This window comes from Parasteatoda tepidariorum, chromosome 8, assembly GCF_982258835.1.
Source record: "Parasteatoda tepidariorum strain Cologne lab strain chromosome 8, Ptep-v5.0, whole genome shotgun sequence".
Classification (NCBI taxonomy): Eukaryota; Metazoa; Arthropoda; class Arachnida; order Araneae; family Theridiidae; genus Parasteatoda; species Parasteatoda tepidariorum.
Window position 1 is genome coordinate 61,607,133 of NC_141762.1, and position 27,011 is coordinate 61,634,143.

Below are 27,011 nucleotides of genomic sequence, written 5' to 3' on the forward strand. Positions count from 1 at the left end.
AAAATTACCGTAATGTATGGTAAGTACATTTCTGGTTAAAAAAAAAGATGAAAAGAATTACCATTAACATAAAAAAATACTGTATTTAAATCATTCATTTGGTAATTTTTCCGTTAATATGCTAGTTATTTACCTGAAATTGTTGTTTTTAAAATTATAATTCATCTTGCTCCTCTTTTAGTAAAAAATACAAAACGGAAGTAAATTTAACCGAATAAATTGCTTTTGTAGCATTCTCTACGGTGTCAATGATGAAATTAACTAATTTCAGCACACTTAACAAATTTTATAATATGTTCTGAAACTATATTTAACATCAAACATTAACAAAATGTTTATCGAAGAGTTTCGGTAACAATTCTTCGAATTTTTTAGTGCTTTAATAGAGCCAGAAACACAGTAACTTTTGCCATTTTCTGACAGTTTTAACCACACTTTTTTTTCTCATACTTTTCTTTGCAAGGGAGCTCACCATAATACCATAATTAATATCATAATATAATGTTCATAATATAACTGTTTAAAAATACCCTAGAAATATGTTGGAAAACCGATCATAACGCCATAGTAAATTAAGCAAAAGTTATCATACTTTCTAATTGATTTTAATTTAGATTACTTTTCCGGAAGAAGTACTGACTTCTTTGGAAAGTATTGACAAAAAAGAATAAAAATAAGATAGGCAAATAATGTAAGCAAACAATTAAATTTAAAAAAAGCTTTAAGATAAGATTATAGAACAACAACTAAATAACAGAGATTTCAAAACTATTTCCAAGCAGAATGCTTAAATGAAATACTATAATTTGCTACTAAAAATAAAATTAAGTTTATTTATATAACAGATTTAAAACAATCTCAGATAAAAAAAGAAATTCTGTTTTGAAATGACAAAATAAAACAGGAACTATAATAAAAATGTATTATGTCAGTAAATAAAAGGCTGATATTTATAAAGTAGAAATTATTTCCTTCAGTTCTTGTTAAATTTCTCTGCAGAAATTCTCGAAAGAATAGCTCTCGTTTTAACTGATTACGTTATTTAAAGAAGCCGGGCATCTCAAGGCAAAATTAAGAAAAAAACTAGTTTTAAAAAATCATAAAATAAACGAAGCATTATAAACGCAACAAATGTCAAAACAAATTATGGAATATAAAACTTTCTATTCAGCATTAAACGTCGAAATTAAGTTTATGATACAGGGGTTGGGAAAATTAATGGAAACATTTCTATACTAAAACATTTTTTAATCTTTCGAAAAAAAATAGAGAATCATTTTATAAATTTAGAAGTGCGATTTTTGAAACTCAAGAAACTAATGAAGTTTAAAGCTTTTAGAGGTTTGAGGGATCAACAATAAATTATAAACGGAAAAGAGGGTTTTTTGAACACTCTATGCCAAAACAATAGCAATAAATGTGGAACTTGTAACAATTATTTTGTTTATTACATGAAATGATTGCACAAAATTTTGTTAACCTAGTTTAAATATTTCTGCAATTATGAGCATTTTTATAAAATGCAAATTTTTTTCTTACATTTTTCTTGCTGTGACTTTAAAATTGTTCAATAAAATTAAACAAAATTTTTGAAGCTATTCAAAATTAATTATGAAATTATTGCTTTAAGATTTGAAAAAAACTTGTTTAAAACTGATCAAGATATGAATAATTAAAGTATTTTTCTTATACTGCACATGCGCGAAAAAAATTTTAATTTTTATTTTTCCAAATTTTCTAGCGAATCATATTTGATAAATAATAAAAGATGTCCAATTTGAAAACCATAAGAATTTAAGAAGTTTCAAGCAATTTTCGAAGTAGTTTTCGGGCTTTTAAAGGAAAGCTCGAAATGATAAGTAGTATTCCACAAATTTCATTTTGTACTATTTAACAAGATTTATTAAATATCACACCGGCATTGTTGGGGATCATCCCGCATAAAATATTTTAATAAGTTTATTATTTTTGTACGTTTATTGTAAGGTATTATCACTTGTAATTTTATTTTGTCTGAAGATACAAAATAATATTTGTAGAAAACCCCTTATGATTTTGAGTTTCTTTAAAAAAGTACAAAAACTACTAAGAAAATTGCATGAAACTTTTTAAATTTTTGAGATATTCAAATCAATTTTCTTAATTAGTTGCTAAATATGATTCACTACAAAATTATTTAAAAAAAATACTTATATACTTTAGTTACTTATTGCAAAAAGTTCAACGAATTTTTTTTAAATTTGAAGGCAAATATTTTGAAATGAACTTTAAATTTCTCTAATTTTTTTTAAATTTATAGCACATTTTTAAAATTATAGTCGAAAAACGTGGAACAAAAAAGTTTGTTTTTTATAAAAATGTTAATATTCCCATAAAAATTTCAGCTGGGCTTACGAAAAGTTGTGCAATTATAGCATATAATGGCCAAAATAATTTTATAAGTTACAAATTTACTGATACATTTTTTGTCATAGATAAATCAAAAACACTGTTTTCCGTTTGTAATTTAGTATCGGTCTCTCAAGCGTCTAAAAGCTTTAAACTTTATTGATATATGTGAGAAATCGCATGATCTAAACCCTTCTGAAATTATAAAATGATTTTCTGAGTATTTCTTGAGAAATGTGAAGAAATGTTAAACTCATTTTGTGCTTCCACTGAAATTAGCGAATGGTAGAGAATATTGATACAAAAACATTTTAAGGTCCTCTGTTGCCAAAAGTTTTTCCGTAAAATATAAACCACAGTTTTTTTTCAGACTTAACTGAAGTTATGCAAATACTTCAGAAATATTTACGAGACTACATTGATATTTTGTGAAACCTTATCTATTGTACAGATCCAATTAAGATTTTTTCTGCTAATTGGATTTCTAAAAAATTAAAATATAATAGATGTGTATTGTTTCATATACTGTACTGAATACCAAATTTTGACATTATAAAATCTATAATCGTAAATTAAAACTAAAAAAAATGCGTAAGAAACTAAAAACGTAAGATAACACCCCAATCTTTTTAAAATAGAAGTTATATTTTTTGAATTATAATTCAATGATTATATTTTTGTGCTAAAGGCACGTTATTAAAACATCACTTTAAAATGAGTATTACGAACGTATTCATCGCACTGTTAATAAAGTGCATTTCTTTTTTAATATATAATCTGTTTTCAACTTACCCTCAAACTGATTTATTATTTCAATACTCAGCCTATTTAAGTGAAAACACTAAACTTATTTTAGTTTGTCAACATTCAACAGTTGAAAAAAAAGTGTTAAAATATATTTCACATGAAAGAATTCTTTAAAAAATATGCGCCTATCATTTTGAGAATTAATGGAACTTTACATTATAATTTGTTATTTGTGGTGCAAGTATTAAAAAATTGGAAATATTAACTTATAATACAATTTCAATTCAAGAAAAATTGTTATTTCGAAAATAATTAAAAGAAAATATTTATTTTAAATACTCTTTTCGAAAACTAAATTTCTTGCATGCTACATGTAACATAATGAGTTACATGCCACGTGTAACATAATGAGTTACATGCTACATTGCAACATGCATGCGAAATAACTGAAAGTGTACCAAAAATATTGTTAAGAAGGGAAAAAAGAAACATGATTTTTCTAAAGTAATGAAGTGTAGGCTAACAGTTTTCACGAGTATCATTATCTTCTAAGCTAAAGACATAATAATAAAGTTGCCCTAAACCCTACATCACGAAAATACTCTTTTTTTATTTTAGTATAATTAGTTGGGTAATGATTCTTAGGACAGGTTATAACACTTTTTATGGAAAAGTACACATTTCCTTTCATTTATATCGCTTAACTCTATTAACGCTTTACTCTCTTTACTTTCTTTCTCTGTTTACTAAGAAAGTTATAGCACAAAAATGAAATCTTTTAAAGTAAGAGAACTTAAAATATATAATAAGATAACTTAGCAATGATTTTAAATCTAATATGTGTAATCTAAGTTAGGTTTTTATGTCTGCTTAAAAGATTCAAAAACTATTTTTAAGAGCCTTATAATCTTTCGTACCATGTGTTAAAATGTTTAGTTTGAAAATAAATTTTCTAATAAACTGTAAAATGTGCTTTTATTCGAAAACCTCCTTAAAAGGGTGATTTTAAAAACGAATAAAATAATTACGAAGTTAAACTTATCAATACTTATCAATAATTTTAAATCTAATATGTGTAACCTAAGCTATGCTTATCTAATGTCTATAATATGTAATGTTTATTTAATGTCTATGATATGTAATGTTTATCTAATGTCTATGCTATGTTTATCTATGTCTACGTTAAAGATTCAAAACCTATTTTCAAGAGCCTCATAATCTTTCGTACCATGTGTTAAAATGTTTAGTTTGAAAATTAAATTTCTAATAAACTATACAGTGTTTTTTACTCTAAAACTTCTTTAATAGTGTGCGTTTTTAAAAATGAATAAAATAATTATGAAATTAAATTTATCTATAATTTTAATACTTATCAATAATTTTAAATTTAATATGTGTAATCTAAGTTATATTTTTTATACCTGTGTAAAAGATTCAATACTATTTTGAGGATTCTAATAATCTTTCATACCATGAGTTAAAAAGTTTTGTTTGAAAATTAATTTTCTAATAAACTTTAATATGTTTTTTTTATTCGAAAACCTCTTTAAAAAGGTGTTTTTAAAAACGAATAAAATAATTATGAAGGTGAAATTTAGGATTTAGGAAATATTTTACAGCCTAACTTTCAAGGGTTGTATAAATTCCGTATTCAAAAATTTAAAATAACTCCGGTTGTTAGAAATATGCATCATGCCAAAAAATAAATCAACAATTAAAAAAAATGCTTTGATGTGAATATTTTTTTTGCTAAAATAAATGCAATTTATCACCCAAAAAAACGAAAAAATGAAAAGAAAAAAAGAAAACAAAATTCAAATTTTACCTAAGCGAACAGTATAACCGTCACTTTTATTATTACGATTTTTAAATAATTTGGCACTGTGATATGAAACAACATTTTGTAACAGTCATTTATTTTTATTTTACTTTATAACCGTAGTTGAACTGCTGACCCAAATTTGGGTTTTTGACAACTAATGTTCAACTTCGTAGACTTGTAATTTTTAACCCAATCCAGAAGACATCGGAACTCCAGGATCCCACAGTTAGCCTGATGGCAAAAGGACTCTGTCCCATGATCCATCTACCACTGAGAATATTTTACGCCAGTACTGTGGTCGGTGCAAGCCGGATACGGAATACGTATTAGCCAGTCATCGCGGGATACGAACCCGGTTTTCCTCATTGGAGGGAGAACTCCATCGTGACTCTTGCAACAGTCACTAATAAAAAAGTTTTTGAAAAAAAGAGATTTTGCATCTTAAAAAAATTTAAAAAATATCTTTTAAGATGACGCCTTAAACTCTTGTTTGTTTAATCAAAATATTGAATCAAAGAACTCGTGATATTGAATCTTTTTAAAGTTACTATCCTCCTCTATTCCATCGAATACGGCATGAATTCATGTTTAACGAATGAGGTATGCAGTCATATTTTCCAAAATCACGATTCGTCGAACATTATTGGAAAAATTGCTTCAACATTTCAGTATCATAAAAATAAATTTCGCCTTAGGATTGGGGAATAATGTAATCGAATTCTGCAACAATATTTCTAAAGAGGTATCTAAACAACTAAAAACTTTGCACCGTTTGTCTTATATTATTAAATTTGTCTATCACTAGACCTGAAAATATTTGTAAGGCTTGAAGGAATATTTCTGTAATTTTTATATGTTGTTATGATTCCTTTAAACTACTCCAACTTGATGCAAACTCTTATAGTTAGCAAGTAAACGTTGTTTGTTTACTCTTGACATTATGAGTCCATGATTTAGTGCTCATAAAACAAAAACAAAAACGTGATCACTATTCATAACGCTTAAAATATTAACATCGTACAAACTTTTACCAAAACTTTATGAAAAAAATTCATGTATCTACCATACCTACTATAAAATAAAGAAAATAGTTGAATAAAAAAGTGATTAGAAAGTATTGAAAACACTTAATCTGTTAAAACCATGTAGTACCATAATGTAGTATCATAATGTAGTACCATAATGTACCGTAATGAAGTTTTAAGAATAGTATGATTAATGTCAGTCTTTAAACAATGCTAATTACCCAGAGTGTTTGTATTCATTGTTTGGCACAGTACTAACGTTTGATTTGTTTTTAAAACCACAGGAGTAGCAGACAGTCTGTTTAAGGGGCAAGCCATTTTTTGTCATATTATATGCTTGCGATATATTGATTATGGGTGATTGATAATGAGTGAATTCCTAATGAGTTCATTAAGTGGATTCCTATTGAATTCATTAAGTGGATTCCTATTGAATTCATTAAGTGGATTCCTGGTCTAAAATTGTATTTAATAACCAGCGTTGAACAGCACAACCAATTCTGAGTTAAAGACTCTCAATGTTCAACTCCGTAGCCTTGTAGTTTGACAATGGAACTCCAATGAAATAAACAATGAATGAATGTTGGGGACAATGGAACTCCTGAATCACGTATTCGGACAATCTAGTCTTCGTGGAGGGCTTTTAGAACTAATTCGCATATACGTTACGTAGAGAAGAAAGCTGTGATAACCTCCTATGGTTAACCCGACGACATGGTGATTCTAACGGCCGATCTGTATACAACTGAGGATATTTTACATCAACGCTGTGGTTGGTGCGAGCCGGGACCAGGACCTGTATCAACCATCCACCGCAGTTTTTTAAACCAGGGTCACCTCATTGGGAGGTGAACCCTCTATTTCTTGAGACAATGCAGCTCCAAATGAATAATTCGCCATTAATTTCATAAGATTGATCAAAAATATTTAACGTTTTTTTTAAAAACCTTTAAAAATAACTTGGGGGCCGCGCGTTTCAAGCTCACTTTACTTGTTCAATGGATGCATCTGTATTTTAGTCTAGTAAGCTTTTAAAAAATACTGAGAAATTATGTACAACAGTTATATCCCGTAAAACATTTTTTAATAGATATATCGGTTAATTTAGAAACATATCTGTTAATTTATGTACATTATGATCTTATTTATACACATTTCAATGTTACGTGGAAATTTCAATCGGTACAGATGAATTCATTATTTATTTGAAACGTTTTTCTCTCCATTTTCGTTTATAAAACGCATGCCTTTCCTATATTAATTATTAAGCTTTATTAAAGTTAAAATATAATTATTTAAAGTGATATTTAATGAATAAGCACTATTATGTAATTGCTACTTATCATTTGCTTGAGTCTAATCACGTGATTGGGCATGATGTATTAGCGTTACAGCTCTAAGACTTCTGCTTATTAGCAAGGTGAATCAATTTTCAGATCAGGCCTGTTTGGAAGCCAAGTTGCATTACGCGTGTATATCATACCTGATTGGCTGATTCACGCGGGACATCACAAACATGTATCAAATTAAAACAAAATGTAGAACAGTTTGTTTCTATGAATTTTTTGCATTTATATTTTCTTTTCTACTCAACACATAGCTCAGTTTATTTTAATTTTTTTAGCCAACATGAGAAAATACCTTTCAAAGGTATTGCGTCAGTACAATTGTAAGTGTTTTATGCAGTACAGATTTTTGAAATATTGAATTTAATGTTTTGCGCATAAAAATATTTTGATACATATTATTACAAAACACATATTATGACAAAATAAAAATTTCAAGAATATCTATGTTAAAACTTCCTTATAAATGCTAACTTAGTGATAAATGCTTAAATTACAGTTTAATAATTACGCCTATTAAATAAAGGTTAAACCATTAAATTTAAGGTACAATACATTACCTTTTATTTCAAATTCGCTCTTCAAAAATGATTAACACGCTTGTGCGAACAAATTACAATTCTTCACAGTTGATTGCATTTTAATTAAATGTAATATTTAAGTATTGGATTTAATTCATGCCAAGTCAACCAAATAATTAATAAAATTCATCTCCAGCATAGTAAATACACTCTGACTATTCCTTATAAAAATTGGTATGGGCTCAGATAAAGGTTTTAGGTAATTGAGTGCTTGTAACGATTATAGATTTAAATCTGTTCGATGCAAAGATTGAACTAGTTAGGATACTTAATTACAGATTTCTATTGTTTCCTAGGAAAATGGTCACTTGTTTCAGACTGTAAATTCGAATAGAAGTATTTAAAAGTCATAATAAATTTTAATTTAATGTTACAATAATTGGATGAATTTAAATATTTTTCATTGACAGCGCAAAGAATTAGATACAAGAGAGTTCAATTAGTTAATAGGCGAATTTTTAATTCCTATTCTTACTATATATCAACAAATTTTAAATAATAAAAAATAATAGTTTATTTTTTTTTCTCAAGAAATTACCTTAGTGTTTGTTTTCGAGCCACATTTTTTATTCGTTTATTTATTTTAATTTGGTTTACCTTTAAAACTAGTTTGTTTTTGTTTGGTGTCATTCGTAAATTGAAGTAATTAAGTAGTTTCTGTAAGTTGTAAGGAAATAAAAAAGAAGTTTTTCATGCACTAAGAAATTTTCATATAATTAAGAGAATTGGCCGTTATTTAATGCGACCATCTCCTTTCTTAGAGGAAAAATGAAGTACCCGTAAACGTCATGAACTTAATAGTAAAAAGAGAGTTGACCGTTATCTTTTTCAGATATTATATAAAGCTTCATAACTCAATTCAGGAATGGTGGTTCAACATCAGGCAACGAGTACAAAGGTCCGGTGTTTAAACAAAGCTGAAGCTAAAAAACATCTCCTTCGAAATTGTTTAAATTGGTGAACACGTAATTCACTCTCTCCTCGGCAGATGGCAGGACTACATCATTTCGTCTTGTTTCACGTTTCACCATGATTTGACAAACAAATCCTTCTTTTTACCAGAAAAATTTACAGCCTGATCTGTAATTTTGGTTTTACAAATTCAGGAGCAGTAATTTATTTTGATGGTTAATGACTGAAGCACTTTTATTGGTCACTAGCATCTATCCAGTGGTGATTTTTTTTCCTTTTTAGTTTGTATAAAAATATGACTTTCCTAAGAATGTTTGAACGTATATATATTTTTTTTGCTATTGAAATGTTTCTCATACAGTTATAAATTATAACTTACCATAATTATTATTTTTATTTGATACTTTCTGTACTAATACAATGAAACTCCTCATAACTATTTCCAAAATCTTAATCATTTTCAAATATACTAGGAAAAATATACTTCCAGTGTAACTTTTTTGTTATTAGACATATATTGTATCTGAAAAAAATAGAAATGTGATGTTTTTACCTTATATAGTAAAGATAAGTGCTGGATGTAAATTTTAACAAACAAAACATCGAGAAGCTGATTCTGAAAAAAAAATTAGTTTACTAAATTCATCAAATCCACAAAATTATTCAGTTGCAAAAATAAATATTTTTATGCAACCAATTATGGTATGTAACAAACATAACATGTTTAAATGAGGTTACCACAAAAGGATTTTCTGCTGAATAAATGAAAACTAAAACCTTAAAAAAAAACATAAAACGTTTCTTAGTAATCTATCATGGTAATAAGTTTCATAATTTCAATTTTCTAGCTATAAATTCAAGTTTTATAGTTGGAATAACGAGGAAAGTGTATATTTACCATACCAAAAAGTGTTCCACAGAAAAAAAATTACTATCTGCAAGAAAAGAATCTTAAGAAACAAAGAGTTATTTCTTTTAAATGATTTTTTAAAGTTATAGTAATATTGACATATCATTTTAGCACTATCCTTTAACATTATTTATTTCATCCTTAGTTTATGTCGTAATTATAGTACATCAAAAAATAAATAATTGAACCGTCACTAAGCAATACATAAACTTTAAACGGTACTAAAATATCTTCAACTGGAACAACTGGTAATAATATTTCTATTCGTTTAGCTATTATTTCACTTTTTTTTCTCCTTCCAATTTAACAAAGTCTTAAAATTTCCCTCTTAGTATGATCGTGTATTTAGTCCTTTTATTTACTCCTTGTTGAAGAGAATTTATTAATTGCAATTGCGTAAGGGTGTCAAAAAAATTTTTTTTGCCCATTTATCAAAACAGCCTTTTAAAATAGAGGAATTATTTGTTTGCATGTGACAAAGCCAAAAACTAAGTCCAAATTATATATATATATATATATATATATATATATATATATATATATATATATATATATATATATATATATATATATATATATATATATATATATATATATATATATATATATATATATATATATATATATATATATATATATAACCCTCATCGATAACTTTCCCCCGAGTAATGTGACGCTTCCCGCCTTCCTCAGTGGTCGTTCGTTATATCTTGAAAGCATTTCCCTTTATTTCTTCCTCTTCATTTTTATTATTCGGAACCTGCATGCGTGTGTGCTCTTCACGCAATTTTTGGCAAAGATTCTAGAAATATGTATCAAAGGCGGCCATTGCGAAACTAAGACGAAAGCAAAGATTTTGTTAAAGTCTAAGAAATAATCTATGATATACTATCTATCGATAATAATCTATCGATATAATCTATGATACACCTTGTACATATTATTAAGAAAGTCAACAGAAGCTACATGATGTGCTGTGGCTGAAAATGCGCTCGAAATTAAGAGAGCGTATTATTTATATTTAAATACACCATAATATTTATATTTAAATACACCATAATATTTATATTTAAATACAATTTATATTTACATACCGTCTTTGAAGCCTTCTTTATTGTTTTAAAATTGTGAATTTACCTATTTGTATATTATTTTCAACTAGAAAAGAGACGACTTCCAACAACATTGCGCATTTGATTGAACATTGTTCATTGTGCATTGTGCCATGCCCTGCATTTTGATGTCGTAAATACATTGTGGAAAAAATAGCAAGAAGCTTAAAGACTTAATAAGTCTTAATAGCCTAAATACTTTATTTTCCTTAATAATAGTCAGAAGATAGTCATTTATAATGGTCACCATAATAATAATAGTCATTATAATAATAATAAGCATAGAATAATAATAGTCATTTCTTAAACAACAAATTATTAACTTTGCATTTAAATAATAATTCATGTTGATGGTTTAAAAAATTCTTTTAGTTGGGCTCGTATTCTGAATAAATAGATTATTGTTATTTTTGTTTTTGTTTTTTTTACAAATAATGCTCTCTTTTCTTTTCTTTTACTTATTTAATTATAGATAATAATTTTAACTAATTATACGCATTTTCATTTATTACAGTAAATTCAATACTAAGCATTTACCATTCATTATTAAAGGGATATAAAGCTCCTGAGCAATGTCGTTTCCTCTATTTAAGTCTCTAAATTTTTTTAAAACTTAATTATTCAAAAGAGAACTTTTTGTTTACCTATTTAATATAATCCCTTTTAAAAGAGTTTGATTAATAGTTAACCTCATAAATTGAGCAGAAATATGAATGCTTTTTTTATAACGCACATATAAGTAAATGCGAGGCAATGAATATTCAAGTTAAAGAAGACTTAACACACTTTACTAAAGTATATAAAACTAAGTTAATAAAAATTACATTAGTGTCTTGAATGACCTATTTAATTAAATCTTTTAAAATGCAAATAATTAAATTAATATTATTATTCGATTGAGTAAATTTGAATAACATGACACTAGTTAACAATGGTTCTCGCCTAATTTAAGATTCAAATAAAAACATTAAGCATCTTAAGCAACATCAGACTTATAAAATTATTAAGTAATTACATTTACGAAAGAAAATGTACTTTCTAACGGCAAAAAATAAATAAATTTGCTTGTACTGTTAGGTTTATACTTATTTATTTATTTTGAGAGAGAACGAAAGCATTGTTTTTTTAAATGTTAATGAAAGGAAAGAAAATGCATAATTACTTTTAACATAAATACTATTAAAGATTATAAAAGGACAATAATACATTATATCCAATAAAAACACTGAACAAAATACTATTGAAATCAAAATTAGACAAATTAAACAAGTATTCAAACAAAGATTTATTCAAAGACGTTACTTTTGAAGAACTTTCCTTTATATATAGCTGGATGTATATATAAAAAATCAATATTTCTTAAATGGATATTTTAAATGTTCTTTAAATTACACCGGATTTTTTTCACCCATTGTCACAATGGGTTTTGCTTTGGGTTTTATGGCGTGTGCACTTTATTTGGACGTCTTCACTTTTTTCAACCGCGTTCAAGGGTAATGGTAAACAGTGTGCATGCGTTGCTATGGTGACCGCTGCTGTTTCATAATTTTTCTTATAATTCTTTTTTTTTTCTTTTTTTTTTTCACCAGTAGTCATTCTTAATGAATTTACATGATAATAATTTATAGCAGTTTTATATTATTTCATTATTAACTTACAATTACTCTCTTGACGGTGATTTTAATGCAAACATGAATACTGAAGAAGGAAAAATACTTTGTGACGTCTTGAAACACGTATTGTTTGTCTAAGATAAGTACTCTGACCACCACTAAGTCTGCGGCAGTCTGGTGCTATGGAAACAAGAAGAAGGCATTTTAGAGAGGGTGGCTTCGATGAAGAGATCTCCTTTTCTTTCGCCGAAACCAGTCCTAAAGAGGGACCCGGCATCCCTACTTGAAATAATCATACATCGTTACCATAGTCACCGCCACAGCACCAGACGAATGTCTGGCAGAGTACCTATCGTAGACAAACAGTATATAGCCAGGATTTGAAGATCAATCCGACAACAAACATCAATTGAGGCAGTTTTTGTAACCCATGATCTGAAATTTTGTGGCGTTTATCGGAGTCAAACCAGAAAAAAAAGTATTTCACCAATGTTTAACCAGTGATCCTAATAAAGCGATCACAATTTTTTTTTTTTTATGGTGATTTTTCAAAAGACAAACAGATTGCATATTTGATACCTTCAAATCTGATACCGGCTAATATCAAATTCCAAACTACAAATTATTTTTAAAAAATTGCATTTTTAACCTGCTTTTTGACGAAAAATACTAGTTTAAAAATGCTTATATAGCGGAAAGGGTTTCTTAAATGTTATGACAAATCTGTAGGGGAGTTGGAAAGCATCATCAGGATTAAAATTGCTTATGACCCCATTCCTAGAAATATCATACACCTCTAAGAGCACTTCACTATTATGAACTGTTTCTCCTTTTGCTTCTGAGTAGTTCGTAGTAGAGAAGTATCCTCTTGCCGCTTTTTGCGATATTTCCGAGAATCAGCTCCTATGCAGGTTTAATCCCGACGTTGTTCCCCAACTCTCCTAGATATTTTGTACCAACCTTTACGTGACCCCCTTTTATATAATAATTTTAAACGTGCACATTTCTGCAAAAAAAAGAATAGATATGTCTTTCTAAGAAAATCTATACTTGTAAAAGCAAAACTAATTTCATATTTGAAATCCCAACACCTTAATTAGGCAAGATAAAGTATAAGTATACATTTTTAAAAAAAATTCTAATGTAATTAAAATTTTTGTCTATTTTTAACACATTAAAATTATTCTATGATGCAAAATTCAGAAAATTTCAAGCCGGAAACGCGAAGTGTATCTTAAAGATTGATGTGTTATAATAATTATCCATATCCTAAGTATTTAGGATCTGCAATGCACGTTATTACAATTTCACGATTCACTTTATTTGTAAATCATTATCAGAGAAAAGTTATAATTCAACGTTATATTCAAGTAAATATTTTTAGAAAGTTGTAAATTTGCCAAATAAATTTTTTAGTGCTTTTTGTATCATTAAAATTTCGGTCGCTTTTTAAAGAAAGTATTTTTTTTACAATTTTCTTACTCTTTTTAGAAAAGTATTAACATAGTTACAAAGTATATTACTACTATTGTAAGGGTGTTGTTGCCGAAATTAAAAAAATTTCCTAACTGAAAATTTAACAAAATAAAAGGACACCAATGCACAGTAGATTAGCTTCAAAAATAAATTATAATTTTATAATTAAAATCAGAATGCTTAGATTCTTTGAAGATAAATATAAAATTGCTTTTATTTTTTTTGCGGGAAATATATGATTTATTTGAAATGAAAATCCTTAATATCACAAAAGAGGCAAAGGCAATTTATTATGACATACCCTAATATATTTTGGATTTTAAAAGTCGTAAATCATTTTATTTAAATATATTTTTTTGTTTCAAACCTAACAAAAATATCAATGGATTTTTCAATTTGGAAAGACTTTTTTTTAAAGAAAAAATACACAGCGATAAATTATTTTGATGAGAAGCGTATCACAAAAACACGGCAATATTGATGATTTGAAGAACATTAGAGGTTCAAATTCATTTGCATACGAAAACATTACCACTGATAAATGGTGCACAGAGCCTGACAGCAATTGGTTTTTGCATTAAGAGGGTGCTTAGCTTTGAAAATATTTATTTCTATTTTCTTCAGTTCTCGAATAAATAATGAATGTTTTTTTTTTATTTGTCGACAAATACGTTGTGTCCAATAATCAGTAGCGCCATCTTCATTCAAATTATTTAGACAAGAGACATCTGAATTTCCTGTCAGAGCTTTAACTTACAATTATATTACATTCAAAGCATCTTTAAAAACTATTTTAAATGCAAACGTTCCTTTCATGTACTTGTTAAATCCATAAACAATATGTTTAAGAATTTCATGGAAATATATTTAAGATAAAACTTGGGTTATCACGGCATTTGTAAAGTACATATTTGCTTTTCTTTGTATTCTATATTTAAAGTAATGCTTTAGTATTTAAAGACAGTACTAAATATTAAAATGTTTTTAACAGCATAAAGTTTCTGTTTCATACGTAATAAAATTTGTTGTGATTTTTATATTTTGACAAATTTTACCATAGTTACAAGATAATTAAAGTTTATTTCAACTAGAACAAAAACATGGTTTAATATTATGCATATCCTTACTTTGCTAAGAGAGCACAAAATTTGCACCACACTAACTTTTAACAGCAATTAAAATAATTTTGAATTTTTTTTCTTTTGTTTTCTTTAACCTACTTCACAAGAGAAACCATGTTGAAGTAAAATATCCTATAAATTGTTATAATCCTATATATTGTTATTAAATATCCTATAATTGTTAACGTTGAATTATGTTATTGGCCTTCAACTTAAGTTCGAAAGTATGGTTCATTTTGAAAGGAACGTGAATCATTTTAAAGTCTTATTAGGTTTGTTTTCCAATCGGTTCGGTATGATTGCTGTTCTCAAAATTTTATGTTCGTAATGTGGAATCAACTTTACTATCTCACCAAGTTATGGTAAATTTCATTATCTGTCTTGCACATAGTGTCTTAAGTTCATGTAAATAGTGTACCACGTTTTTTTTTCCTTAGAGAGAGAGAGAGAGAAATACGTTTTTGCGTACTTGTAAATTTTAATTATAGTTTGCACAAGAACTTTTGCGTATTTCATGTAATTTCCTCAAACCACAAACTGCTAAGCTGCTGAGCATGCTAAGCTGTTAGGCTTAAGATCATTTTTATAAATTTTGCACCATTACATTACAGATTCAACCTTTATACGATTCAACTAAGTTAAATCGGGTCCAGGAAAGCAGTTCCTTTTAGAGCCTCATAATGGTTACAACCAATTTGAATTGCACTATGATTCAATGTTGAACCAATATTTTCTATAAGTATACATGACTAATTATTAATTTATTAATGTTCTAATAATCGTAAATGCTACAAAAATGCTACGAATGCTACGTAAATGCTACGAATTAATTTTTGCATGTGTTCTCAAGTTGATTCTAGCCCTAAAATTAAAAATAATTATTTAAGGATTTTTCATTTGGATATTTATGTACCTTATGCACAACTGTATAAAATCGTCTTTTTTGTTGACCATGACTTATGAACTGCTCTTGACTACTCAGTAAGAATTAATTTTTGGATATTATAGAAAAAAAAATTAACCCTGAGGAAAGAAGTTTTGCTGTGCTGGAAAAAAACATAAAATTTTTAGCATATGTAATGGCGCCTACTATAAAGTTTCATGCAAAGCATGCTTAGAATACATGGAATGTTTTTTTTAAATATTGCTTGATTGAAATTTTATTTGAAATTTCACTCAATATTACAAATATATTTCGTCATTACAAGTTGGATTAAATTAACTCTTTATCCTATAAAAATGTCTCGCATTCAAACTTAGAAAATGAATGTTAGAAATTAATGTTATAAACTTTTTATCGGATTCGAAATTAAATTTCTCAGCCATCACTGGCTCACCTGTTTCAAAGTTGTTTCAAGGACAAGTTATTACACAATTTTTGGACTTTAATAATGTTTTCTTATTTTTTAAATTAGTGGAAATTTAAAAAAATAAAGAAAGAAAAAGTACAATGTATGAGATAATGTAATCGTTGGTTAAATCTTTTTTTAATATTTTTTCTAACCTAATTGCATGTTACATGGTTTTAATAAATCAATATGTTGTTTCGAGCAATGCCTGCTTATAATTTTTTACTTTTTTCTTATAAGATCCTAGTTGATAATAAGTTTTTTTTATTAATTATTGAGTAGTATTTTTTTAGAATATATAGTTTCGAAAACCAAAACTTAAAATTTATGTTTGAAATTCTGACATAGATTTTCAAAACTTGTAATATAATTGAAAAATTTTAATAATTCAGTCATGAAAAATAACTTTTATTCTTCAGTTTTTTGTGCAGTTTTTTTGCCTCGACACTTAGATATCATTAGCATATTTTAAGACTATGCGTTAAATAAGAACATATTTTCAACCAACAATTTGTAGGATTTAAATTTTTGTTAAATTATTTTGCGATATATTTAGCAAATATTTTTCTCAAAATGTTTTGAGTTATATTTTTCAGATGTGTTAACTGTTTGGTCTGTTTCGATGAATATAAAACATATTCACAAGAACACAGAAAAAGTTGTTGTTCACATTTTTTTCAAAACACTTTGCGCAAAAAGTAAACAAGCAAATATTTTTTTTAAAATTCATTTTAGTAAACAATCGGTAAAATTCTAATTAAAAATAAAAAATAAAGAAAATTAAGAATTCTAGTATTTAATCTCTTTGGGGGAAAACACTCATCTTACGGAATTTTTAAGATACTGCATTTTTTTAAATATTATAGAAAAAAAAGTCGACAACAAAATTTTTGAGATGAAAATACACACGCACAGTAAACACATTTCGGATCAAAATACACCAAATATGTACGTTATTTAAGGCATATACTTGATGCTTTTAATGGTTTTCATTATAAAGGGGTTTTAGAAATTATGTTTTCCAAAAATATAGTTCTTATTACTACAAGTTTATTAAAAATGCAACACTCAAAAGTAAATTTTAAAAAAAAAAAATGGTTTATGTCATGATTTTCTTCTTAACTTGATCATCATTAACTTAATCATCATTAACTTGAAATTTTTTTTATTTGATGGCAATGCTTTTTACAATAGAATAGAGATAGATCTTGAAATATGTTTATGGTATAATTTATTTAAAAGTGCGACTGTCACAGGTCATTTTTCCGTTAGAATTATTATTTGGTGTAAATGACAGTTAACTTTTTTCATACATTCCAAATTTAATTGATAGAAAAAAGGCCAATTCTGTATGGTTTATCTTTGGCAGGGCAAAACAAATTTTATATCAAATGAAAAACTGACACTATGCGGGCAGAAATTGTTTGAAATCAAACAAAATGGAGGTTCAAAAATGGCAGTTGGCACAAATTTTCATAAAACATTTTTTTTATTGTAATTATGCAATCATTCTACTTTTTTTATATTCTTGATATATTTTTTACGTAGTTTTTTTTTTCATTGCAGGTTTTTCTTATTTTTTTCTATTACATCCATTAAATTATACACTGTTGGAATTTTATAATTCCATCAGTTCTAAAATTAAGGTAAAATAACTGGCAGCAGTCAGTCCATAAAAATAACCGTAAATTTCGGTACTGTTTAAAACTAGTATGATTAAAGAAAAAAACATAAATACAAAACTATGCGGTTTCTTAACCATTTGCATCTATCATGGTTTCAAAACCGTAAAGAAAGAAATTAATCTGGAAACCAGGGTTAGGCTTTCCATTAGGTAATAGGCATTGGAGTTAGGTCGTGGTTCAATTGTGTTTTATGGAGACGAAACATTGTGGTGTCAATGTTTCCTCTTCTGGGACTTAATCTCCCACTCTGTCAGTCATGATATGAAGGGAATTGTAATACCCAGTTACAAGCCCAGTTACAAGGAACTAAGTGGCTTCATTAGGTGAGCCTAGTTGGTGCAATAAAATTCAGGTTGTTAGTAAAATTAGGTGGTATAAAAATAAGTGAAAGCAGTTAATAAGCGATTTTCTCACAGTAAACAGTTTGAATACCATCTTATTCATGGTTACTTGACTGTTTTGTATATAGTTAATATAGTAAAATAGCGATTAAACAAATTGTTATAAACCATTTTTTCCTAGAAAATTTTAACATTGTAAAATTTTCTATCAAACATCATGTTAATAAAACAACTCTTTTCCTCTAATTTTACCATAAAGCCATTATAAATTCCCTAATAAATAAATAAAAATAATGCTTCTTTATTTAAGGCATATAAATTATTTTTTAAGGCATATCAATCTATATCAAGGAGTGTCAAAGTAATGCTTTCATATTTAATTTGAATAAAACTTTTATTCCGTTTCCTGAACAGATTTAATTTTAATTTTAACATATTCAACCGATTACTTTCAACAGAAATTCATCTTCGAGTGTAATCCTAGCTTTCCATTATTGGGTAGTCAAACCTAAGAAGGTTTTTCGAAGGGCATGCCATCTTATGAAATAATGCTTTTTTACGTATAATATGCTATTTTCATAATAATTTCATATGTTATTTTCATATGCTATTGCTATGAGATAGGAACAGTTACTCATGACGGCTAGGTCTAGTTTAGCCTACCTATAGCCAGACTGTCTTCGTTTTGTTTTGTTTTTGAAATTGGCACGAAACGTCAAAATGAGAAAAAACACAGATCATTGAAAATGATATTTGAGGTCTAATTTCTCATAATATTTAAAAACTTATTCAACTGTGGCATTTTTATTTTCTTAGGCGAAAGAGATTCGAAAAGCTATGTTAATAAACCAAACCAAACAACATATTACTTCGCCATTTGGCACAAGTTTAATATTTCATGGCAAAACTCCCAAAAATTAATTATGAAAAAAAAAGAACATTTTCAAGTTTCCCATCTAATTTACTCTTTTCTTTTTGATTTATAAATATCGCGCTATCTTTCCTCCATTCAAAATGTGAAACGGAAAAAGCCAATTTGATTTTTTGTACAATTTTTTTACTTAAATAAGATTATATTTTATTATTTTTAATTATTGTATTCCTTTCCACGCTATTTAAAGAATTTATATAACATAATACCGTTTCTTTGTAGTTTTAAACATTATTTTTTTATTTTTAATGTAATTTTTTTCATTTAGCTATAGAATATTATTTAAAGTGAAGCAGAACTTTGGCTTAAATAATTATGGTTAATAATTTTTACTTTTTTTTCTTTCGAAACTTATCAAAAAGTTTTTAAAACTTTAAATTGTAATCCTATAAACCCCTTAGATTTTCAAACTGCAACCATTACTTTTAAACCTACTTATTTCACATTTAATAAGTAAATATTAATGAAATTCCTATTCTTATTTCTATTCTCTGCTTTTAGTTTATCTGCTTCATTTTGTCAAACCAATAGTAGTTGAAGCAAATACAATTTCGAATGAATTCTAAGATAATTTTGTAACAACCAAAATAAGAATTTATTTCTATTTTTATTGAATGTCAGGTCACGTTCATACACCAACGAAGTTATAAGAAGGAGTATCCTCAAATATATCGTTCTCCTTGACCTTCTAGATTTGTTCCTTTATCGTTGAAATCACCGTGAAATCGAATTCGTAGAAAATAGTGCCCCTAGGGTTAACTCCAAGAATACCCACGCATACCACCATCTATAACGAAATCTAAAGCTTCTTATCTTACACTTCACTGTTTGTAAGTCCAACAATATATTTCTTTAAGCTCCAAAATAAATCTTTTTCGTATATTATAGTTGTTTGTGGTCATAATGTTTTCCTTGTTTCTAATAAATTGAACAAAAAGTTTAGAAAAATTGTTTTTGCAATATGATTTCAAAGCATTTTACTTGATTGCACTATACATTGTCAGAAATTCCTAGGAGAAATAGTCAAATAACAATTTATTTAAGTTTAATTTTAACATATTCAAACAAAACAGACAGATGACCATTTATAAGATGGTATTTAAACAGTTAAGGGTGAGAAAAAATGCTTTTTTAACTGCTTTCACCTAAGACAGTTAAACGACCAGAATTTTATCACACCAACTAGGCCCGCCTAATGGAGCCACTTTGGTCCTTGCAGAAAGAAATATATTATAGCCGAGAAGGCTTCTGTATCAACATCATAAACAATAGAACAGTGGTTCGAGTCTTGTCGGTGACACCGTAATATTTTCACTATTCCCTTCAACATATGTAAAGTTTTCAATGTCCATTACCTAACGAAAAGCTTATCTCGAATGTCCAGTTAATTTCGTTTTTTACGGAAACAATGCTAATTGTAAATGGTTAAAAATCTGTACTGTATTCATAGTTGTAAATGGTTTCAAAACCGTAAGAGTAAACTATGTTTTTTAATACAAATTTAATATATGAGCAACTAAAAATTATATGCTTCCAAATAAAGATTTTACGATTTCATAAAAAATAAAATAAATAAATAAACATATGAGGTATTAAAAAAAAGAAAAAGCATTCAATTTTGCATAATTAACTTCACTTGGCATTAATCAGGAAGTATTTTATTAATACTTTGTACAAGAGTTACAACAAACTAAAAAAAAAAAAAATGTCGTAAGCTACTGAGTTCCAAAGAAACGGTTTGAAAAAACATTTTCGTGTGCTGAAAATACATTTGCGTAACGTAAATTTGACTGATTTGCATTAAACAAAATTATCCGAATTAAGGTAAAATACATTTATTGTGTTATCTGTTATACGCCTCATTCTTATTTTGTATAAAATAAGTATACAAATAAAATTAATATTACTCTGCTCACACATGTTATTAATACAAAAACGTATGATCTTTAACGAAGTGCTCAGTTTCCGAACTACAAAGTATATTTGTGTTATGTAGCGTAAGGTGCAACAAGGGAATTAAAGGAGGTAAGGTGAAGTTTATGACAAGTGAAAAAATGTCAAAAATGTTGCAACGATGTATAACATCATTTATAGACATCCCTAAAAAAATTCGATTTATTATTCTTGTATAAAAAATATGTTTTTCTAGAGAAAAATTAGACTGCTTCATATCCTAATTTGTTAAATGAATTACATTTTTCCAAGTTTAAAAATTATACTTTTCACAAGCAAAAAATTATATTTTCTTAACTTCATAACAATAAATTTAATGGATAAAAATGAAATGTTAAGTAAAATTCTTTGTAAAACAATTTCTTTCATTAGAATCTGTTTTTAGGATAACGAATGCACTTATTATTTTTATCGAGCATAAAATTCGCGTTGCATAACTCAAGATTGCCTGAGGAAGTCATTTTGACTGCTTCTAATTTCAATTCGAAAAACAATGATGTATATAATGACACAATTTCATAGAATTTTGTGCAACATATATTTTTTTATTGTTAATATTTACTAATAACTTGTTATATTATTGCTAAAATTAATTTGTTAATACTGTTAAATTAATTTTAAGCAAATTTCTTTACACTTTATTTATTCTTTTACAATTAAGTCATTTTGACTGCTTTTGGGCAATGTAGGTATATACTAAATTTCAGTCTTTCTAGTGCTAAAATAGTTGAATTATTTGAAAATTTGGATTCATTTTACTTTACGAGCTCGTTTTCCCCTATAAACGTCTGTTATTTGACTTCTAAACAAGTAAAAGTAAAAAATATATCCTACTGAAACAATTTCTTTGGTCAGAATTACTTTCTAAGATAAAGCATACGCTTATGGTTTTTATCAAGCATAAAAAACGCGTTGTTTAAACTAAATGCTTTGATTAAAAAATTGGATTCGCTTATGTTTTGCGAACTTGGTTTGTCTTATAAATGCTTGTTGTTTGACTTCGCATCTAACAAAAAAAATAGATCTAATAAAAAAGTAAGGCTTATATGAAGTTGAAAATAGTTAAAAAAATAATTTTAAAAGTAAGAAAATTTTGATAAAATAAGTAGAAAAATTTTAGAATTTATATCTATTAATTTCTGAAAGCACTTTACAGCCGGGCTGACCAAAAAGACAACAACCAAGACTAACCCCAAAAAATTGATTTTTTCCCCCTTTAATTTAAGTGATGATGGTTGCCTTCATACTTACATTATTGATGTAAGAGAAAATTAACTTTTAGCTAAGTCTTCCAAAGTGAAGAAAAGTTTGACGGGAGAGGAAACCTTTCAGGAGCGCTTGGAGCGAAAGAAAAAGAAGGTTTTTCGCTCTTTCCTAAGACAGCTATTTACTGACTGTTACAAGCGGATGTGAATTATGTGTTTATCACAATCCCAGATTGAGACACAACCGGGCCTAGACAATATATGCATGATTTTATGACCTTTACCTGAAAGATAACTTTTACACGAGGCATTATCATTATGACCTTTACTGAGTTATTGCCAATTTTTGCCATATTACTATAACTTGCTGAGTTATTATGAGCTTAGCTATTTTCTTATGAATTTTAGTGAGTCATTATGAAATTCATTGAGTCGTTATCAACTTAATTGAGTCATCATGAACTTACCTGAGCCACTATAAACTTTGGTTTTTGTTTCGAACTTTAAGCAGTCATAATGGAATTTAATGAGTCATTGTGAACTCTGTTAAATTTGAGTCATTATGAACTTTTCTTAGTCATTTTGAGCTATGATGAGTAACTATAAACTTTATAAAGTCATTATGAACTTTTCTGAGTCATTATGAACTTTGATGAGTGTTTACAAACTTTATTAAGTCGTTATGAACTTTACTGAATAACTGTGATCAATGTTAAGTCATTATGAACTTTTTTGACTCATTATAAACTTTACTGAGTAAGTTGTGTTTCTAAGCTGTGTTTATAAGTCGCTATTATAAACATTGTAGTGCTATTATTTACCAAAATTTGATTTATATTATTGTTCGACCTTTAAATAAAATATTGTGTTGTCAAAAGTAATAAAAAAGACAAAAAAATATATAAATGGTTTAACTTATTTAAAACTAGATTACGAACACATATCTTAGACACCATTGCCTAATACGTAAAAAAATCTCTTATCCTTTATGAAAATCCAGATGTTTTTCTCAATCTATCTCAAAATTATCAACAATCTAGATCATTGAAGATGAATCAATATCAATCTAGAGACAATCTAGATCAATCAAGATGTGGTTTATCATTAGATTACCCACAAACATTTCAACTTTAGATTACCTTTCACCTAATTTTGAAATGTATTAATTATATTATTGAACAATTGAAACATCTTATTTCATTTTCTTTAGCAGGTCGTTATACGTATTCCTTATTCTTTATTATACGATTCCTTATTAAAAACGAGAACGAAAAATTACTCACGTTGAGGGTAACATATTAATATTCAAGTGAGAAAAAAGCAAAAGCACTATTAAAATCTGACAAATCAATTTGCAGAAAAATAAATGCAATGAACAATTTGACAGGTTTGATAATGAGAGGAAACAAAGATGAAGTCAATGACAGTTATTAGAAATGTCTTCAACCTTCAATTAACTGGTTTTGGTGTTTATTACACCCATATTCCTTTACTCTAATTTGTCAGATATCGACAGTAATTTCATTTTTATCCCACTAAATTATTAATTTGCTACCTTTATGTGTATACCTTTTTTCAAATATTTTTTAAGGATTTTAGAAATACATATAGAGAGGGAATACGATGGAACACTATACAGTACAATCATAGACGTCAACTTACTGTTTCGTGCGCAATTTTTTTAGTAGTAGCAATTACTGTTATTTTAAATAAAATGCTTGGTTTAGTGAAAGAGTTTTTAGAATCTTCAGAACTAAAACTACACAGGAACCCATGCCTGGAAATGTCATCAAACGCGACGAAGGGCACTTACCCTATTATAACCTGTTCAGAAGCAGACAAACTGTCAATAATAAAGAAGCACTCCCAGATATGTATGACGTCATTTCCGGACACTGGTTTCTATGCAATTTTGATCCTGATGATGCGCCCTAACTACCCTAGAAATTTGTCGCATCATTCATTCGACCTTCTGTTATACATATCACTTTTAAACTTGTATATTTCGACCGAAAATACACTAAAAATGTCATTTTTTAAAAAGAAACTGCGAAAATAAGTTCAATTATTAGTTTTTATCCTCCACCATTTTTCTTGAAAGTGAAAATTTTAGTTCTCTAAGACTTTTGAAAATTTAATTGCCCGTACACCGAGTGCCCAGTTAATTATTTGTGATAGAGGGAGTGTTAATTAGAGTTTAATTCAGGCTTTCATTGAAAATGATTGATGCTGTATATACATTTATCTCAGTGCTCTTATTTAAATAAATGCAGCTCAATGCTACACAATTTTTACAGCATTGTCTGTCCCTAATCTAACGGATCATCAGCGTATTTTGATAGTTGTATTATTCAGCCATCTTGAATATTAGGTTCTCTATGTTTTTGGTTCTTAACAATATTTTTATGGCATAATACCACTCAACAGTACTAATAAAAAGTAAATTAGCTGTTTCGGAATATTAGAAAAAAGATTAAAAGCCGTAAAAATTTCATGATTAATTCATAAAATTCAAAATGCTATAAAATGATGCTTTGAATAAATTTGAATAAGTAATTTTATGTTCACATTTGTCTGCCTTTAAAATTTTAAAATATTCTTTAATTTTTGTTTTTACTGAGGAAACCCGAATCGGATAACGCAGTTAAAATCTACGGTAAACTACGCTAAAAACTAATCTAATATATCCATCAATACACTAAACCAACGAATGTATAAAATACTAAACTAAATTTCAAAAAACGTTTATTAAGAAATGGTATTTGAAAATTCTGTTAGAAAAAGACGATTAAATTCAAACATTACCCAATGAAAATATTTGAGCATTTTTTATTTACAATACAAAATATTCCGGATCAAATAACGGTAAGAAGTACTAGCATACTAAATGCAGTAACTCTAAAATCCTTTTATACCTTATTACTTACAGTGTTTTTACACTTAAATACTGCAAAATTACCGGTACATCAACTGTTTTGCTCAGTAAAATTTTACTTTATAGCAAAATTATTTTACGGGGAAATTTCGAATATATCTGTGAAAAGCATTGGCACCTTGAGTGCCGATGATTTTTCAGCATTGTATACTTTTAGTATGTTACAAAAACAGAAAAAAATATTAAAACAAATATTGCATTTTGTTAATGAGTTTCAAAAAATTACAATCAGATACTTGAGATACTGCATGCGTAATCTATTTTTCAACTTTTTTTCTAACTTATTTATTTATTTATTATGTACATTCTGGTTTAAAAATTTATATTATTTCTAGATCAAGAAAATAAGCAATTTATTTTTCAAAAAAGTTTCATATTCACAAGATCCTCTCTTAATTGTCAGCAAAGTTAGTTAATAGTTAAAAATGAACATAGTTTACTCGCTTTACTTGAAACTCAAACGACTTTCAATTATAAAGTAAAAAATTATAATTACGTATATATATGGGGACACACTGATGTTTTTAAAATCAGCATTTTCTTTTTCAAAGTTTTTATTTTTCAGTTATGAAAATCAGAGTATTTGAAAGAAAGACGGTTGGGTGAAAAATTGAACTATTTTATGCTCTGAAAGAATATAGACTGTATATTTTAGCATAAAGCAAACAGTATCTATATTTACACAACTATGTTAAATTATAAACTCTCATTCTTTCATTTTGTGTTAACGTAGTCTTTCATGTTTGACTACATGACTATGTTTACATTTTTACGTAAAACAAATATTATATTTGTTATTTTCGTCTAAGTAAATACTTTGCAACCTGTATAGTTAATTATAAGCCTGCTAAAATTTTGTTTAATAAACTGAATTTCAGATAAGAAGATATTATCGATAGTTATAAAAATGTCTCTCAAAACTCAATTGAGTTTGTAATATATTCTCTAACACACTTACAAAAGGGACATTTTTAATTCCCTTGTTTCTCAATATTTTTAAAATTCAATATTTTAATTTTTAAATAGTTCGCATATTTTCATCTCATGTAGTATAAAACATATTGAATATATTGATAAAATAATGTTGAGCAGAGAAAGAAATATGACTAAAATTACCAGAATATGGTAAAATTTACCTTATTTTTGACTCTAGGGGAACTCCAAAAAGTTCGGTAATTTTAACCGAAACACGTTTTTATTGATTTTGGTAAAATTTAAAATCACCTCTATTACCTCTTAAGTAGCTTTACAATTTCTTCTCTCTATTGTGCAATCTGTTCTTCAAAGAAATTAGGGTTGTTGAGCTGAAAATTATGATGAGTTCAGAAGCCTGCTTAGGACTGTTTATCAATAAATAAATCACGATCTAGAAAAAAGCTGTTGTTGCCGCTTATGAAATTGTTTGCATTACCTAGCAATTAAATATTTAGTTTAGGATTGCTAATTTGTTGATACTTTTTATCACACAATGAGTGATTCAGAGGGTAGTTCTTTAGATGGCGTATATGCAAGTAAATAAAGTGGGATAAAAGTAACTATGAACAGTAAAGAAGGGGACT

The 27,011-nt window shown here is 27.3% G+C and overlaps 1 protein-coding gene across 1 annotated transcript in view; it reads left to right on the forward strand.

Annotated features, from left to right (window-relative positions):
* Positions 1-27,011, forward strand: part of LOC122271675 (uncharacterized) — a 119,189-nt gene that overhangs the window by 76,922 nt on the left and 15,256 nt on the right. The gene's annotated exons all lie outside the window — the stretch shown is intronic.